Consider the following 20,424-nt stretch of genomic DNA (forward strand, 5'->3'; position numbering starts at 1 on the left):
TTACAAACTGCTTTTGACATAACTGTCGCACTCAGATCAAGACTGCACTGAACATTCACCAGGGCAAATGTTGCCTATTACATGAGCTTTTACCAAGCATAATGCGCTGCATGGTGTATAATCAGTAATGGGTCTGGACTCTAATGAACACTGATGATAAGGACTAAAACGCTGCCCTCAGCCAATATCCCTCCCCTTCCAGCAGCTAAAATGCAACCATCAGCCAATCTCTTCCTTCCAGTGATTGACCTACAGCCCTTAAAAGCCCATCACAGACGAAAGCTGCTTTTAGATTCCATGAAATGTTTATGCTTACGCAACTTTAAAAATCATATTAGCTTGCGGTGTCGAGTTCCCGGACAGCGTCATCAGGAAGATGCAACTCTCAATGCAACTGACATAAGGTGGGTTTCATAGCCAGAAGACGTGCCCTATCATGTTTTGCCCTATTTCTTGATGCTTTTGTTCCATGGAATGTGAGAAACCTCCCGGCTCCTGCTGATCTAAGTGTATGGCTCCATGGCTTGAGGCTTGTTGTGATCTGTGACGGAGTCACTGAAACACTTCTTTCCACTCAGTACTGCATGGGCCTCAGTTTCTGTATCTTCTAATCTTTTATCCTAAGTGATACCATGGTTGGTATTAGGTATCAGGCAGAAACTGCAGAAATTGGCAGCAAACCTTCAGTGAAAGGTCATTACATGTAGTAATGATCATACAAAGTACACGCACAACCCCTTCCCAAAAAGTACAAGAAACTTCCATTGTGTAATATCACTTAAGCAATACTTTATTGTAGAGATGATCAGAAACAAAACCCTGAGTCACATTTTCCTAGGTTTATAGGAATGCTCTTCCGGGGTTAAAGTGAGTTCCTCGTGTCTGTCTTTGTTTGAGTATTTGTGCAGGAGTTCACCGTGTGTTGCACGTTGTCACATTCTTTGCTGTCCTGCCGACAGGTTTACCCTCAGCTCAAGCTTTGTTGACAATAAATATTCACTCTTGACATCGTCTTTGTTCATCAGAACAAACTGGTCTCTGTTGGCATTGTGTTTCCTGGTCAGTCATGGACAGGAGGCAAAGAGGGGGTTACTGATAATGGCAGCCTAAGGGGTAGATGGCCTGTGTTTAGCCCTGAACAAATTCACCACACCCTAAATCTCATGTGAAGCCAGTCTTACCTTAAAAGCTATTGTCAACGAAGTAAGTGTGCTGTGTGAGCTGCATTCCTTGGGTTTGCACCTACAATGGACTTCAATAGGTTCGCTAATCCTCATGCACTGTAAATTTGACTAATAAAAAAGGAATAAAAAAAAAAATGCTAATTTCTGTAATTTTGCACTAAAGCCAGGTTCTGAGTGAATAGAACATTTTAAAACACAAATACAATTTTTACAGTCAGAGATGAACATAAAAGTAAAATTACAAGCACAGGCATCCACCATGACTGTGCCTGGTTGTGATCTTATAAATAGTGTGAATGCGAATTGCATGTGGAAGGTGTGTTATCAGGCTTTGTATAAGCGAGTATTTCAGGCTGAGACAAGCTTACAGGCACAATGGAGCTTCACACGCACGGCAGTTGCTGAATGAAAACACAGTTTCACAGCCATTTTGGATTTTTAAAATGAATCAAATGAAACAAACAGCCAGCTGATATTAGCACTAACGATTCTTTAAAGATTTTCAACTGGCTAGATGATATTTTTTATATGTTTTTATAAGCAGCAACTTATACATTTTTAGTGAGCCATCAGTCATATATTACGTCCTGACATTAGTTTGCAGTCTTCAGTAACTGTTCAAAATATCCCCTAACATTTTGTTAATCTACATTATAATTTTGATGTATTCCAATTGACTCATCACCTAGGTATGTACTTCTCTTTGTGTATGCACTTTGTTTACAGTTAATGTCTGATTGACTTCCTGTCTGTCTTTATGTGAAACGAATAGAAAAGAAACTAAAGCAGAAATGTGAAAGTAATGACACAAAACCTGTTCTTGGCGTGTTTAAGCTTGCACTAAATGCAATGACGAAAAGGAAAACACACAAGCTGGAACATGAGTGTATAGCACAGTGTCTCAAGCCAACTCACCAAACAGGTACAGACATAATATCTCATAAAGGGGATTTTTAAAGGGGATTTTTTTTATTTTTTGGCATTTAATCATTTACACTGTCAGGAAAAATAACAAATTAATACAGCTTTATTTATCATCCTTGCTGTAATGTCAAAATCCAGTTGAACAAAATCAAATAAACCCTTTTAAACACTTATATGGCAGACCATGTTGAAAGCCAACAGGTCAGTATCAGTGGTTTTCTTTTTACATGCAAGATTTGATTCCTCCAAACAGTTTTCATTTCCATCCATAGATTTATATGATACTTATTGGCTTTTCGTTATTATTTGAAACAGGAAGGCATTGTGCCTAGTTGATGAATAATCTGTTTACACCAATGACCATAAGAGTGTGAGAGTGTAAGAGAGAGAGAGGGAGGGAGAAAGGGGGGGGGGAATGAATCACTTATTATTGGTCTAAAATGATCAAGGGACTTTCCAGGCGTTCAGTTGTATTTTCTCCTATTTTGTAAATCTCCTATTTTGTATTTTGTTAAATTTCTAAAAGCATTTCTATGTAAAGACAATATACTTACTTCAACCTGCAAATACATTTATTGCCTCTCATTTTAAAGAATAACATGTGTTATCATTAGGATCAACACTAAAAGAAGCTCATTTAAAAATGTATAAGTTACATTAAATATCACTTTATAACAAACAGAACAGATGACAAATTAAAGGCAAATGTTATATTATAGGACCATGTTATCCTATGGTGTAGGGCCATGTTGCTGGGTTTTATGTACACTTAATAAATCAGAACAAATACTTCTCACTGACCTTTATACTTTTATCCAGTCAAGAAACATTTCTAACCTGATAATAATGGTCTCTTTCAGGTTGATCCTCCTCCCAATCATCTGGCGCAAGAATTGTTTGATGAGTAAGAAAACAATGTAAATCATATGCTATACCCTTTACATTCATCAAATTTTCCCCCTTATTTATGTACCTATGTTGTAGATTTTGATGTGAAATGTTAGACAGCACTCTCCATCATTCTCCATCATCAGAACACCAAGAAAAGTGCTCCTCCCTCCTATACACATCCAGAACCTTCTGGAATCTACATCACGGTGCATTTAAACTCTTCTGATGAATCCAACACGTTCCTAAGATGCTTTATGTTGTTTCTGCCTCTAATTTGCCACCTGTCTATATAATTTTATAACTAGGTGATGATTATGAATTACAGAACATAGGGGAATGCTGTCATCTAGTGGTTAGATCTTTAGATTTATTATTTATTTAAGTATGGAAAAAAAACCTTTTTTTGTCTGTGAATTTTGTGGAATAAAGTTTAATTAAAATTGGAGCAATTTAGTGATGGGCATCAAATGTTTGATGATTTTTTTTTTAATTAGTCAGAGAATATATGTTTATTTTGCATTTCAAAATGCGATATGCAGAAAATTCTTACTTTTGCAGGAAGACAGTTCTACAAAGAAAGGAACATTAGCCCACAATCACAAACCATAAATGAGAGGGTCAAACTGTTCTCATCCCAAATATACTGCTCAAATAATTAAAGGAAAACTTTGAAAACACATCAGATCTCAATAGGGAAAAATATCATACTGGATATTTATACTGATATGGACTGGGTAATGTGTTAGGAACGAAAGGATGCCACATTGTTTGATGGAAGTGAAAATGATCAACCTACAGAGGGCTGATTTCAAAGACACCCCAAAAATCAAAGTGAAAAAATGATGCTGCAGGCTAATCCATTTTGCTGAAATCTTATTGCAGCAACTCAGAATGGTACTCAGAGGTTTGTATGGCCTCCACGTGCTTGTATGCATGCCTGACAATGTCGGGGCATGCTCTTAATGACGACGGATGGTGTTCTGGGGTATTTCCTCCCAGATCTGGACCAGGGCCATTCAATGGTTTCAATTCCTTCATTCTCTAGGACCTGCCAGGAGGAACCCAGGACCCACTGCACCAGTGTAGGGTCTGACAATGGGTCAAAGGATTTCATCCCGATACCTAATGGCAGTCAGGGTGCCATTGTCTAGCCTGTGGAGGTCTGTGCTTCCCTCCATGGATATGCTTCCCCAGACCATCACTGACACACCACCAAACTGGTCATGATGAACGATGTTACAGGCAGCATAACGTTCTCCATGGCTTCTCCAGACCCTTTCACATCAGTCACATGTGCTTAGGGTGAACCTGCTCTCATGTGTGAAAAGCACAGGGCTTCAGTGGCCGACCTGCCAATTCTGCTGTTCAATGGCAAATGCCAATCGAGCGCCACGGTGCCAGGCAGTGAGCACCAGGTCCACTAGTGGACAATGGGCACTTAGGCCACCCTCATGAAGTCTGTTTCTGATTGTTTGGTCAGAGACATTTACACCAGTGGCCTGCTGCAGGTCATTTTGTAGGGCTCTGGCAGTGCTCATCCTGTTCCTCCTTGCACAAAGGAGTAGACAAAAGAGTCCTCCTGATGGGTTAAGGACCTTCTACGGCCCTGTCCAGCTCTCTGAGAGTAACTGCCTCTCTCCTGGAATCTCCTCCATGCTCTTGAGACTGTGCTGGGAGACACAGCAAACCTTCTGGCAATGGCACCTATTGATGTGCCATCCTGGAGGAGTTGGACTGCCTGTGCAACCTCTGTAGGGTCCACGAATCAAAACTAGTGAAAAACACTAAAAAATGATTAGGGAAACATGTCAGTGATCTCCACCTGTAAAACCATTCCTGTTTTGGGGTGGTCTCATTGTTGCCCATCTAGTGGACCTGTTGTTAATTTCATTAACACCAAAGCAGCTGACACTGATGAACAACCCCCTCTGCTACTTAACTGACCAGATCAATATCCCAGGGAGTTTAATTGACTCGATGCTGTAATTAAAAAGTGTTCTTTTAATTTTTTTGAGCAGTCAATGTTGTTTCTAAGGACACTAAAGAATAAGGATGGAACCCCTAACTCCTGCAAAGTTGAACTTATGAATTATAAATATGAAAATAAAACTAAAAATTAACAAATCACTATGAAATAAAAGAAATATGAAAATTAAATGAAAGAAGTTACATTACAGTCATAGTAGTCTTTTTTTTTTTTTTTTTTTTTTTAAAGAATATCCACATAATAAGTTCAATTAAAGTTCAGTCTACCAAACATTTTTTCATCTGGATAACATCACATATTTTGTTGGATTTTATTCAAGGTTTTTTGGTTTAGTTACTTATTTTCATATTGAGAGCAGTTATGACTTTCAAGAGAATTGCTGCCATCTTGTGGTTACATTCTCCCCTCATCTGACTCAAAAACATATAATGATAAAACATATACAAAGGAAGCATCGATAAATAGCAAATACACAAAGAACAAATACACAAAAACAAACATACAAAAACAGGCCACAGCCATCAGGGAATACCGTTTCCATGAAACGTGTACATGGTCTGCACCAGTGCTAAGGTAGGTGGTACATGTCAATGTAAAATCCACATGGATGGCAGGTGCTAAGGTTTCCCAGCAGAACATTGCCCAAAGCATGACACTGCCTCTGCTGGCTTGGCTTCTTCCCATAGTACATCCTGGTGCCATGTGTTCCCCAGGTAAGCAACTCACATGCACCTGGGCATCCACGTGATGTAAAAGAAAATGTGATTCATCAGACCAGGCCAACTTCTTCCATTGCTCTGTGATCCAGTTCTGATGCCCATTGGTGGCGCTTTCAGCAGTGCACAGGGGTCAGCATGGGCACTCTGACTGGTCTGCAGCTGTGAAGCATCATACACAACAAACTGTGTTGCACTGTCTATTCTGACAACTTTCTATCAGAACCAGCATTAACATCTTCAGCAATTGACCAAAAGTAGCTCGTCTGTTGGATCGGATCACGCAGGCCAGCCTTTGCTCTCCATGTGCATCAGTGAGCCTTGGCCGCCCATGACCCTGTCACCGTTTCACCACTGTTCCTTCCAGGGACCACTTTTGATAGATACTGACCACTGCAGACCGGGAACACCCCACAAGAGCTGCAGTTTTGGAGATGCTCTGATCCAGTCGTCTAGCCATCATGTCTGGCCCTTGTCAAACTCGGTCAAATCCTTACGGCCATAATGTTATGCCTGATCGGTGTAATGTACACACCGATCAGGCATAACATTATTAGCAGTGCTAGGTGAAGTGAATAACACTGATTTTTCAATTCAATTCAATTTATTTTGTATGAACTTAATGAGATAATATGACTTAGTTCACCTGTCAGTGGTTTTAATTTATATCTGTTAAGTTACATAAGTTATATCCTTTTACAGTGAACATTGTCTCAAAGCAGCTTTACAAAAGAAGAGAAACGGAGAAAGGGGAGGGGAAAAATGAAAATAAAAATATAAAAAAATAACTAAATACCTAGAAATAAGAATAAATTATTAAATTAAATTATTAAACTATTTTATTTTATCCCTAATGAGCAAGCCTGTGGTGACGGTGGCAAGGAAAAACTCCCTGGGATGATATGAGGAAGAAACCTTGAGAGGAACCAGACTCAGAAGGGAACCCATCCTCATTTGGGTGACACTTAACAGTAAATAATGTAACTGTAACTGATTAATGTCCTTTCTACAACAGCAATCAATGGCCCATGAGGAACTATTAGGTCAGTGTAGTTTCTGAGGAAGAAAACTATATATTAAAAGCTTGACTAAACAAATGTGTCTTCAGCCTAGACTTAAACATTGAGACTGTGTCTGAATCCCAAACAATAATTGGAAGGCTGTTCCATAACTGTGGGGCTTTGAAAGAAAAAGCTCTGCCCCCTGCTGTAGCCTTTGCTACTTGAGGTACTACCAAGTAACCAGCACCCTTTGATCGGAGTAGGCGTGGCGGTTCATAAAAGACTAAAAGATCGCTCAAGTACTGTGGCGCGAGACCATTTAGTGCTTTATAGGTTAGTAACAGAATTTTATAATCAATGCGAAATTTGACTGGGAGCCATTGTAGTGTGGCTAAAATAGGAGTGATGTGTTCATATCTTCTGGTTCTGCTGCATTCTGGACTAACTGGAGCTTGTTTATGCTCCTACTGGAACATCCAGACAGTAAGGCATTACAATAATCCAACCTAGAGGTAACAAAAGCATGAACCTTCACCTGACCCTGTGCAGTTTGTGTATCGTCCAAATTGCTCCACAGACGATGCCATCAGCACAACCCTCCATCTGGCCCTCACACACCTGGACAATAAAGACACTTACCTACGAATGCTGTTCCCTGACTTCAGTTCAGCATTCAACACGATCATTCCTCAGCACCTGATCGAGAAGCTGAGTCTGCTGGGCATCAACACCTCCCTCTACAATTGGATCCTGGATTTCCTGACTGGGAGACCTCAGTCAGTCCGGATTGGGAACAGCATCTCCAGCACCACCACACTGAACACTGGAGCTCCTCAGGGCTGTGTGCTCAGTCCATTGCTGTTCACTCTGCTGACTCATGACTGTGTAGCAATGCACAGCTCTAATCATATCATCAAGTTCACCGATGACACGACCGTGGTGGGTCTCATCAGCAAGAACGACGAGTCAGTGTATAGAGAGGAGGTGCAACAACTAGCAGCCTGGTGTAAAGTCAGTAACCTGTCTCTGAACGATGACAAGACTAAAGAGACGGTTGTTGACTTCAGGAAAGCAAAGAGTGACTATTCTCCACTGAACATCGATGGGTCCATTGTGGGGATCGTCAAGAGCACCAAATTCCTTGGTGTTCACCTGGCGGAGGACCTCACCTGGTCATTCAACACCTGGTCACTCTATCACCAGGAAAGCCCAGCAGCGTCTCTACTTCCTGTGAAGACTGAGGAAGGCTCATCTTCCACCTCCCATCCTGACCACCTTCTACAGAGGGACCATCGAGAGCATCCTGAGCAGCTGCATGACTGCCTTGTTTGGGAATTGCACCGTCTCGGACCGCAAGACCCTTCAGCATATAGTGAGGACAGCTGAGATCATTGGAGTCTCTCTTCCCTCTATCACAGACATTTACTCCACACGCTGCATCCGCAAAGCTAACAGCATTGTGGATGATCCCACACACCCCTCACACACACTCTTCACCCTTCTGCCATCCGGTAAGAGGTACCGAAGCATTTGGACCCGCACAACCAGACTGTTAAACAGTTTCTTCCCTCAGGCAATCAGGCATCTCAACAGAGAACTGAGCTGAACTGAACACACGCACAGACACACACACACACACACACGTACAACCAAGATCTGATCTCAGAGGAGAACTGAACTTGTGCTGGACACAGACACATACACACATACATAACACACATGCACAAAAAAAAAAAAGAACTGAACTGTGCTGGACATAGTCAGACACACACACACTAAATTGTCCTGTTTGCACGCACATGCCACTTTATATTTATATATATTTATATTAATCCTGTTTACATGTGTCGCTTTAATATCTGCAATTACTGTATACACTGTTCTTTGCACATTGTCTTGTTCATTGCACAAAGTCGGCCTATATGTTGTTTGTCTGCACTGTCTTGTCTTGTCTTGTCTTGTCTTGTCTTGTCTTCCTGTGCACTTCTGTTATATGTCTAGTTCTTAAAGACTGCACCTTAAGTATAGCTTAATTTTTTAGTTTAATTTTAATTTTTAAATTATAGTTTAATTTTTTATCTCTGTTATAGCTCTATGTTTGTTTGCATCACTGTACTTTGTCTGTGTTATTTGTAGCACCTCTGGTCTAAGAGGAACGTTGTTTCACTTCACTGTGTACTGCATCTGCTATATATGGTTGAAATGACAATAAAGCTTCTTTGACTTGACTTTGACTTGAACTAGTTTCTCTGCATCATGAAGTGACATCATATTTCTTATCTTGGCAATATTTCTGAGATGAAAGAAGGCTACCCTAGTGATATTATCTACATGAGCTTCAAATGAAAGATCATAGTCAATAATCTCTCCAAGATCTTTTACTGCTGGACAAGATGAAACTGAAAGGCCATCCACAGTTACTCTGTAACCAGAAAGCTTACTTCTAGCTGCATGTGGTCCTAGTACAAGCACCTCTGTCTTGTCAGAGTTAAGCAGGAGGAAGTTAGTGGCCATCCAATGTCTAATGTCTTTTACACATTCTTCTATCTTAATAAGCTGGTGTCTCTCATCTGACTTCGCTGAAACATATAGCTGTGTGTCATCAACAACATGTTTTAGCCTATCAAGTAGAACTGCGACTATCTCCTCATCATGGCACCTGTTAGTAGGTGGGATATATTAGGCAGCAAGTGAACATTTTGTCCTCAAAGTTGATGTGTTAGAAGCAGGAAAAATGGGCAAGCGTAAGGATTTGAGTGAGTTTGACAAGGGCCAAATTGTTGAGCAAGGCCCTTAACCTTCCATTCCTCAGCTGCATAAATGAGATAAATGTAAATTGCTCTGCCAAATGCCAGAAATGTAAATGGATTGATACATTCTTATACTGATTAATTAATAGATTGATTGATGGATAGATTCAAAGAATGATTGCTGGATAGATGGTCGGATGGATGTATAGTTGCATTGGTTGGATGGAGATCTGATCTCTTGTGTGTATATGTTCCTGTGTTGTGTGCAGGTTGGTTCATGGCAGTAAGCTCCCACAATGCAACAGTCCTCCCTGAGCTGTCTCTTTCATCTATGCTACTTCATGTGGGACTCACACACACTCTCACAAACATCTAAGAAGTAACATAACAATACATAATAAAATTATTTCATTTTAAGACTAGCCAAGTTCATATTTCCTTGCTGACTAAACTTGACTTGATTTGAATGTATTCTTTGTTTAATCATTATTAATACATTTTGGGAGGTTACTGCATATTTAGGGGAGCTTTAAAATACATTTTTAATAATATAAATATTAATAGTTTTTTGTTACAATTTTAGAATAATTTATCACTTATGTATATCGTTGTGGTGTTTGTCTTCTGCTGTATTATTCTTATCTTTGTAAAAAAAAAAGAAAAGAAAAAGACAATATTTCTAACAGTACATACTGATAAGCCATATTTTTGCATATAATTAAATAATCTAAATCAACTACACCGGAAATAAAACTTGACTCATTTTGACAGCAGGAATGTTTCTGTAGAATAACAGTTGCCATTTCAAAACTGAATGCAATATTTAATCCTTGTCTGTGGTGGGATTCGAACCGTGTCAGTCTTGATGGCAGGGGGGCTTGAAGTTTTTTTTATTTTTGTGTATGTTTGCGCACATCTTATAAAGAAATGTACAAAACAGGCACATAAATCACACGTGGCACTACATCTCTCCTTTGCTTTCTAACTTTCTTTCTTTTCTTCTCTTCTCTTTTCTCTGTTTTGTTCTCCTTGTTTTCTCTTTTTCTCTCCTTCCCCTTCTTCCCCATTTTTTTCTCTTCTACCCCACCCGAAACAGAATATCACAGTTGGGAAAGCGTTAGACTGAAGATTTAAAGGTCCCTGGTACCATCCCGGATTCTGGCTTCGAGACTCTGCTCTGTTTTTAAAACAGCAAGTCCCAACTGTAACGTCGCGAGTGCCTGCTTAGGCAAAGCTGCGGTTACTGGCGTGCCTCTTTATAGTGCTCAGCCCAGCACAGGCAATTAGGGCTGATGCACGGCACCTGTGCACGCTGTTATATAAGCCTCAGGTTTCCACTCACTCGGCGTGCGGACATAGAATCTGTGCCAGGTATCAGAGGCAATAGGCGCCGAGAGGTAATTTGGTAATTAGAGGTACACTCCTCTAAAGTCGTTGCTAGCGATATTTAATAATCTAAAGAACATATAGAAAGTTATTTACTGGTATGGCAGGCTGAGAATCAGCCCACTGCCACTTCTTATTTATCAAGCCAGACCCCTACTCGGTGAGGGAAGTGCTTAAATGGCCAAAGCTTGCCGTGACAAGCAGGCTCTCCCCCTCACTGTGTGTGTGTGTGTGTGTGTGTGTACAGTCTGACGCCTTCCCAAGCTTTATTACACCAATCCCCGGTTAGTAGCCCGTTGGGAAGTCCAGTGTGGCATTGAACCTCTTTGGTTCGCGTCCCGCTTTGGACAGTTTCTTAGGTTTGTATTTTTGTTTGCCTATTTCTGCTCATTATTCTGCCCGGCTCCCTGATCGAATTTTCCATCTGCTTTCATCCATTTGGGTAACGGGTCTAGCTCAGTGCTCACCCCCTCACTTAGTGCTGAGCCCTTCTTCCCCGTAACAGTATGTCCGCCCAGAACGTGAATCAGCCGGCCTGGAGCGGATAGGGCAGGTTGTGGCAGGTCAAGCCACAACTCTTGGCAAACATGAGCAGGCCCTGACTGCTTTATTTAATGAGGTCCAGGGAATCTCAGAGCAGCTAAAGCACATACAGGGCCTTTTGCAGCCCCAGGGTGCCTCCGCTGCTAGTGGTGCCCAGAGCAGGACCTCCCAACCTGCACTGGCAGAACCAGTCAATTCTGCCCATGCTGAAACACGCTTGCCTTCCCCTCAGCCCTATGCTGGGCAGCCCGTGGGTTGCAACCCATTCATTTTACAGTGCTCTCTAGTATTTGAGATGCAGCCTTCCCAATTTCCAACAGAGAAATCAAAGATAGCTTATATGATTGCCCTCCTGACTGGTAAAGGCCTAGCTTGGGCAACTGCAGTTTGGCAATATCGCCTGGACGATCATCCCACTGTCAACACCTTTATTGCAGCCCTACGAAATACCTTTGATCACCCCTCCAGAGAAAGGGGCCTGACCTCTTCTCTCCTTCGGATACGCCAAGGCACCCGCTCTGTGGCTGCATACACCATTGAGTTTTGGACTGTGGCAGCTAGTTTTGGCTGGAACGAGCAAGCCCTCCAGGAAGCTTATGTGCAGGGACTTTCTGAGGAGTTAAAAGACGAGCTGGCAGCTCGAGACCCTCCCGATGACCTGGAGACCTTGTATGAGCTTGCTATATGCCTGGACAATCGTCTCCAGGAAAGGCGGTTAGAGCGCCAGTCAAACAGGGAAGCCCAGCAGAGATGTGCTTACAGGCGGGGACACTGAGCCTCCTCTGGGGCCCTTGAACCATCAGAGGCCCTGTTTGAACCCATGCAGTTAGGGGCTACCACTTTACCACAGCAGGAGTGGCCTGCTTACCAAGAACCACTCCAGCCTCAGGGCTCAAGCCAGAGACAGGCTGGCTATCCACGCAGCTCGTTAAAAGGCAAGGGCCCACCCAAGTAGAGGGGTTTGGGTTGGCCCGAAATGCAGCCCCTCATATGTCAGGCCTGCTTCTATCGGCCACCCTTCGTTGGGGCAAGGGCAGACAAGCGGGCCTCCAAGTCTTTATTGACTCAGGGGCTGCAGGTAATTTCATTGATGAAAAATTAACCCACCAGCTGGGCCTACCACTAGAGAATCTCTCTCATCCACTGCCAGTTGCCGCCCTGGATGGCCGGCCCCTGACATCTGGACCAGTAATCTCTCAGACAGCCCCACTTACCCTGCAAATTGGGCGTCACACAGAGCTCATTACCCTGTTTGTCACTAAGGTCCCTGAACTCGGCCTCGTCCTAGGTTTCCCCTGGCTGCAGCTATATAACCCCCACATAGACTGGTCCACGGGCTCTATTTCCATTTGGGGGCCTCAATGCCCTCAGAGCTGCCTCAGGGGCCTCCAAACCTCACCTCCCACTGTTGAGGAATCAGTGGACTTGACAGGCATACCAGAGGTTTATTGGGACCTTAAAATGGTCTTCTCCAAGCAAAGGGCCCAAACCTTGCCACCTCATAGGCCCTTTGATTGTGCCATTAACCTGCTCCCAGGGGTAGCTCCTCCCCGGGGAAGGTTATTCTCCCTTTCTCCTCCAGAACAGAAAGCCATGGAGGAATATATCCAGGAGGCCCTGTCCTTAGGCTTTATCCGCCTATCTACCTCACCAACAGGTGCAGGTTTCTTCTTCGCCAAGAAGAAAGATGGGGGCCTGCGTCCCTGCATTGATTACCGTGGCTTAAATGCCATCACTCAGAAGGACAGGTACCCTCTGCCCTTGATGAACTCGGCGTTTGACCGCCTTCAACAAGCCAAGGTTTTTTACAAAACTAGACCTGAGTAGTGCCTATAATCTTGTTCGCATCAGGGCAGGGGATGAATGGAAGACCGCATTCATTACACCCTCAGGGCATTATGAATACCTTGTTATGCCTTTTGGCCTAATGAATGCCCCAGTGGTCTTCCAATGCTTCATAAATGAGGCACTGCGCGAGATCTTGAACCACTATGCATTCGTCTACTTAGATGATATCCTGATCTTCAGTAATTCCCTGAAAGAGCATGTGGTTCATGTTCGCCGGGTTTTACAACTCCTCCTTCAAAACAGTCTGTACGTCAAACTTGAGAAGTCACAATTCCATGTTGCCACCATTTCCTTCTTAGGGTTTGTCATATCACAAAAGGGGTTGAGTATGGACCCAGCTAGAATCCGGGCCATCAAAGATTGGCCACAACCTACCTCCCTCCGTGCAGTCCAGCGATTCCTAGGGTTTACTAACTTCTTCCGCCGCTTTGTGAAGAATTTTAGTACCCTGGCTAGCCCACTGTGTGCCCTGACCAAGAGGTCTCAGGGCAAATTTGTCTGGACGGACGAAGCACAGCAGGCTTTCAGGCTCTTAAAGGACAAGCTGATCTCGGCCCCTGTCCTTCGGATGCCTGACCCCGGGTCCCAATTTATAGTCGAGGTGGATGCTTCCAACATTGGGGTGGGAGCAGTTCTGTCCCAACGCTCTGGCCCAAAAGGGGAATTGCATCCATGCGCGTACTTCTCCCACCGGCTGACCGCCCCTGAGAGAAACTATGATGTGGGTGATCGTGAGTTCCTGGCTGTAAAATTGGCCTTGGAGGAACGGAGACACTGGCTAGAGGGGGCCAGCCAACCATTCCTCATCCTCACTGATCATGCTCTGTCATTCCTCTCCCTTTGCAGGGCACCCGGGGGCAGTCCGGACTCTGGAGTTCCTACGGCATAGGTTCTGGTGGCCAGCTATGGACAGGGATGTCCGGGCCTATGTGGCAGCCTGCCAAACTTGTGCTCGTAATAAGGAGCCTCGGGCCCACCCGCAGGGCCTGCTTCACCCTCTCCCCATACCATCTCGGCCTTGGTCCCACCTTTCTTTAGACTTTGTCACCGGTCTGCCGGTATCTCAAGGGATGACAGTCATCCTTGTGGTGGTGGACCGATTCTCGAAGGCTGGTAAATTTATCCCCCTCCCCAAACTTCCCTCAGGCAAAGAGACCGCAGATCTTATCCTGCAGCATGTTGTCAGGATCCATGGCTTCCCCACTGACCTGGTCTCAGACCGTGGTCCCCAGTTCGCCAGCCGCTTTTGGAAAGCCTTTTGCCGTTTGGTGGGTGCCACAGCTAGCCTGTCATCAGGGTTTCATCCCGAATCGAACGGTCAAACAGAGAGGGTAAATCAGGACCTGGAACGGTCCCTCCGGTGCTTTGCCTCCTCCAGTCCATCCACCTGGGCTAAACACCTAATGTGGGTAGAGTATGCCCATAACACACTCTGGCACTCGGCCTTGGGCATGTCCCCTTTTGAGTGCCAATTTGGCTATCCTCCACCCATGTTTGCCGAGCAGGAGGAGGAACTTGGGGTCCCGGCAGCAGAACAACTGGTAGGTCGGTGTCGCAGGGTCTGGCAGAAGGCCAGGGAGGCACTGCAAGCGGCTGTCCGGAAAAGCGCCCGTGCGGCCAATCGCAAAACACGTATGGCTCCCACATTCTGTCCTGGCCAGCGGGTCTGGCTGGCGACTAAAGATCTGCCACTGCGGGTGGGGTCCAGGAAATTGGCCCCTTGCTATATCGGTCCATTTAAGGTCCTATGGCGGATAAACCCAGTAGCCTACCGCCTGGAGCTTCCTCGCTCCATGAGAATTAATCCAACTTTTCACGTGTCTAGGCTGAAGCCGGTTCTCTGTAGTTCCCTAGCACCTAGCACTGAGCCAGCCCCCCCACCACCGCGTATCATTGATGGATCTGCCTTTACGGTTCGGCGAATCTTGGACTCCCGTCGCCATCGCCGGGGCATACAGTATTTGGTGGACTGGGAGGGGTATGGTCCAGAGCAGCGCTCATGGGTACCAGCTCGCCACATCCTAGACCCTGACCTTATCAGGGACTTTCGTAGGAGTCGGGGGATTACTCCTGGAACGTCAGGGGCCGTTCCTCGGGGCGGGGGTACTGTAACGTCGCGAGTGCCTGCTTAGGCAAATCTGCGGTTACTGGTGTGCCTCTTTATAGTGCTCAGCCCAGCACAGGCAATTAGGGCTGATGCACGGCACCTGTGCACGCTGTTATATAAGCCTCAGGTTTTCACTCACTCGGCGTGCGGACATAGAATCTGTGCCAGGTATCGGAGGCAATAGGCGCCGAGAGGTAATTTGGTAATTAGAGTTACACTCCTCTAAAGTCGTTGCTAGCGATATTTAATAATCTAAAGAACATATAGAAAGTTATTTACTGGTGTGGCAGGCTGAGAATCAGCCCACTGCCACTTCCTATTTATCAAGCCAGACCCCTACTCGGTGAGGGAACTGCTTAAACGGCCAAAGCTTGCCGTGACAAGCAGACTCTCCCCCTCACCTTGTGGCATGTGTGTGTGCACTGTCTGACGCCTTCTCAAACCACCATTATTACACCAATCCCCAGTTAGATTATATGGCCTGATAGTGTAGCGGGTAGCACGTTGGGAAGTCCAGTGTGGCGTTGAACGTCCTTGGTTTGCGTCCCGCTTCGGACAGTTTGTTAGGTTTGTATTTTTGTTTGCCTATTTCTGCTCATTATTCTGCCCGGCTCCCTGATCGAATTTTCCATCTGCTTTCATCCATTTGGGTAACGGGTCTAGCTCAGTGCTCACCCCCTCACTTAGTGCTGAGCCCTTCTTCCCCGTAACACCAACGACCTCAGAAAGGTGCGAAAAACACGGGTTCTGCGTGTGCAAACTGTGTCAGTCGTGCCCTTACCACGGTCACAGGCTACCAATGAAACAACAGTTTGACTGAGATTAAAAAAACGACGTAAGAAGAGGTGGCCCAGAGGTTTGGGAAATGGAGTGCAAGTCTTTAAAACACTGTTGTAAAGGGATAACCAATGAACATTTAACAGTTCTCAATCTTCTCTAAATGTAATCCAGAAGACAAATTAATCACAAATTAATTTCTGTTTGATTATTTGCATTTGTTTACAGTTTTGTTTGTTTGTTTGTTTATAGGTCTAGCAGCTAGCTGCCATCCTCTTCTAGTTAGCTTGGAAAAAGATAAAAACAGAACACACACAGCCATACACACTGATCAGATATAACTTAACAGATATAAATTAAAACCACTGACAGGTGAACTAAGTCATATTATCTCATTACATTCAAGGTGTGGGACATATCAGGCAGCAAGTGAACAGTGTGTTGATGTGATGATGAGATTATGTGTTTGTGAAGTTTATGTGATGGAAGCATAAAAAATGGGCAAGTTTAAGGGTCTGAGTGACTTTGACAAGGGTCACATGAGAGGTGATGGCTAGATGACTGGGTCAAAACAGGATGCCAGTCTGTGGAAGAGTTGGCACCAGGATGCACTATGGGAAGAAGGCAAACCAGCAATGAGTAATGTTCTGCTCGGAAATGTTGGGTCCAGGAATTCATGTTAACATGTTAACAATTACGTAAACACGACTGCAGACCAAGTACACCTCTTAATGGTATTCCCTAATGGGAATGGCCTCATTCAGCCGGATAATGTTCTCTGCCACACTGCAAATGATTGGAATGGTTTGAGGAACATGAAATAGTGTTTAGGGTGTTAACTTGCTCTCAACATGCCTCAGATCTTAATCTGATTGAACATCTGTGGATTGTACTGAACAAAAAAAATGTGATCCATCAAGGCTTCATCTCAAAACTTACTGGACTTACAAGACAGGATTTGCTGCGAACTTGAAACCACACCATCTCGTCTCGTCTTGAGGTCTCGTGTCCATGACTTGATGGGTCTGAGCACAAGGAGGGCTTTCGTAGTTTCCTAAAAGGCTTTCTGCTTTGAACTCCTCCAGATAAAGAAACAATTTTGTAGAAGGACAACCAATTGTATAATGGTTCTATATCACAGTCAAGAAGCCACATTCGTCCATGCAGGCCATTTATAAAATAATAATAAAATATAAAAAAAATAATATAAAAAAATAAATACAGCAGAAAGCCAGGATGGGGAAATTCTTGCACTGAACATGCACTAAATTTAATATATTTAAAAGCTTTGTGCTCATTTTCAACCCTGAGTTCTGTACATAACACTATCCACAGTCTCCATCTAGAGGAACTTTGCGCACTTTCCCTCACACAAGATCCCATTGAAAATCTCTAGTTTGAGCAGAGATGTACACGCTGTACACACATTTTTCATTTCCCCTCAGTGCACACACACACTCCAGCCTCACCGCATTTGCCAAAGCAAGTTCATCATTCACCCGCTCTATAAAGCTTATAAAGATCTGCCAAAGATTACCTGGGGCTCACCCGTGACAGGAATAGCAGGAACCTTCCAGATAAACATTTTAATAAAACATCCCTGGACTTCCTAAAACTGCCTCATCCCCAACAAAAAGCCTATATATTCTAAAGGATGGCCAACCATGTGTTCAGTAATGACTGCATTATCTTAAAAAAAAAATATGGGAAAAGGATATTGGGAATATTGTAACAGGGGATGAAGAGTGGAAAAGAATTTTGTCAAATACAGGTAAATATGTAAGAGAAGCTACAGAACAATTTACACAGTATAAAATCACACAAAGGTTTTATCTGACACCTCTTAGACTCAACAGAATGGGTCTGAGACATAATAATGTTTGTTGGAAGTGTCAGAAGGTTAGAGGTACTTTTTTTCATTGTGTCTGGGATTGTCCACTTATTCAGCCTTTATGGCACCAAACTTTCAATATTTTGAGCAGATGGTTTGGAACAATTATCACCAAGGTTGTGTTTATTGTGACAGGGAGCAGATGCCAAATATTACAAAGGGAGAGATCACAGTGATCATGGTGGGGGTCTCTGTGAGAGCTAGAGTCATTCTGAAACACTGGGAAACTCCCAAAACCCCAGAGTTAAAAGAATGGCTCAACATAATGAGACAGCTTCGTACGAATGTTCGCTTTACAAACTACATAATAAGAACAACGCAGGGGTTCCTGTGGACATTCCGATTTGGCAACACTTTTGGTGCTCTGTGCATTTAAGAGTGCTATCTGCTGTCATCTGCACAGATCTGTTTTGATGATGATGTGAGCATCTCATTCATTCTGAGAGTCAGTATCTAAATACAAACTGAATTCTATCAGCTTCTGCCACATTGCTGTCTGGCAACTTTTACCAAACTGTACCAACGTTTGATTGTGAATGTCTGGTTTGTCATCTGTCTTTACGATCTTTGAAATCTCAAGCATCAAATGTGAAATGTTCTGTCTAGTTTCAGCGTCTGTCAGAAGCAAGTGCATAATGACCACTGAATGTTCCTGACATTGTTTGTCTATTTTTCTGGTCTGAATAAACTATTTATTGCAAGCATTGTCAGTTATCCTTATTAGTTCCTCAAAATCATAGCTCACTTGAAGGTGTATTTCCTGTCATATAAATAAGTCTTGTGCTTCAAGCCATTCATGCTGTTTTAAGCATTATGTGTTTGACGATATAAGAAAAACAATGCTGCTCACCCATGCAGACATATCTAATGAAAGGGTCCTTGTTACCCGATAAGCCGTGACTCAGAGCTACACGTTTCTAGAGAAACCACGTCACCCGCGGTCCACTCCGAGAGTGCAAGCTGGAGACATGAAGGATTCACTGAGAGTACAGTCTGGAGGGCCTTTACTGTTCTATAGAGACACAGAGAGAGACAGAAAAACACAGAGATGGGGACTTGGTTAATACTATATGTTTACTATACAATATGTTTTTTATAATGAGTCAACTGCAGGATTTTCATCTGTAACATTTGAGTGAACTAATAATAAAACGCATAATTAGGTGTTATATAAAAAAACAATCACAAAATTGTTTGTGTTTTTGTGCTTCATGTTTGCATTTTTCTCTTTTCAGTGTGATGAGCTGTGCCACTAATGCTGTCAACTAAACCTTATTTCAAAATGAACACACCGGGGAGGCTTGCACATACACACACCTGTACTGACAGAAGTAAAATAATCAAAAACATTGGTGCCTCAATGGCTTTTCCTCAGAGGGAATCTGTCTCTTTGTGCTATAATTTTGTTGGAGACAACAAAATGATTATCTAGAAAAAGAAATGGAAACTGTAGCTTGTTGAACCTTAAAAAGGACATAATGAAGAAGCTCTGAAAAATCATGCCCTCAGCCTGCTAAATATACAGGACACAATAAATTTGATCCTTCACTGTGTGTCATGCATACATAAGGTGTGTGTACAGGTGTCTCACTGTATTTTTCCCTCACACTGGGCATCACAATTGACAAAAGATGTCAACTATTAAAATGTGTTCATCCATCCACGATAAAAAAGAAGTGATAGAGCTCACAATGCAGTTCTCCACAGAATTTTCAGTAACTCCGTCATTCTGGTCAAGTTCAGAGTTGATCTGGATCCTGTCCCAGGCTTAAGGCAGGAATACACTCAGGGTGGCCACCAGTCCATTGCAGGACACTAGATGCACTAAATATGGATCGAACCACTGGTTGGAACTGCTGTTGTGGTGGTAGGTTTTGCACTCGGGTCTTTATCACTGAACATTTGATGGCTTCAATTGATTTGAACTATTTATAACTTGGAACAACAATCTACTATCTCTGTTACATTCTGTCCTGATGTTACTAAGCCTTTGTATTGTGTTTGGTTGCTCAGTATGACTTTTTGTCTTTTCTGATTCCTGTGTTTTGCCTAACCCTCGTACTGCTGTTTGCTGATCACCTGACTTTATCTCATGTGATTTTACCTCATGTTCTGGACCTGTTTACCTTGGATTCAATAAAAACTGCTTTATCTGCATTCATATCCTCTCAGCCTCATTTTACCTGACACAGTGAACATGTGAGGTATATCACCAGCTCAAAATTAGAGAAACAAACAAAAAGATATAATTAAACTAAATTTTTTTTATATTACATAATATTTTGGAACGCTTGTGAGTTCAACATTTTTGTTATTTAATCTGTTCAAAAAATAATTTGGCTGAAAGGTGAAAGAATATAACAGTAATAACATTAACAACTCTCAAGAGAGAAGCTTCTCTTTCCCTGATAATTCTGTC

General features: G+C 43.1%; 1 long non-coding RNA gene across 1 annotated transcript; it reads left to right on the forward strand.

Moving 5' to 3' along the window:
- Nucleotides 1-1,446: 1,446 nt before the first annotated feature.
- On the forward strand, nt 1,447-3,433 carry LOC131347746 (uncharacterized). Its single transcript, XR_009203818.1, has 3 exons — nt 1,447-1,873; nt 2,019-2,106; nt 2,969-3,433. It is a non-coding gene; the product is annotated as an uncharacterized LOC131347746 (long non-coding RNA).
- Nucleotides 3,434-20,424: the final 16,991 nt, after the last annotated feature.

This window comes from Hemibagrus wyckioides, linkage group LG27 (genome assembly GCF_019097595.1).
Source record: "Hemibagrus wyckioides isolate EC202008001 linkage group LG27, SWU_Hwy_1.0, whole genome shotgun sequence".
In the NCBI taxonomy this organism is placed as follows: Eukaryota; Metazoa; Chordata; class Actinopteri; order Siluriformes; family Bagridae; genus Hemibagrus; species Hemibagrus wyckioides.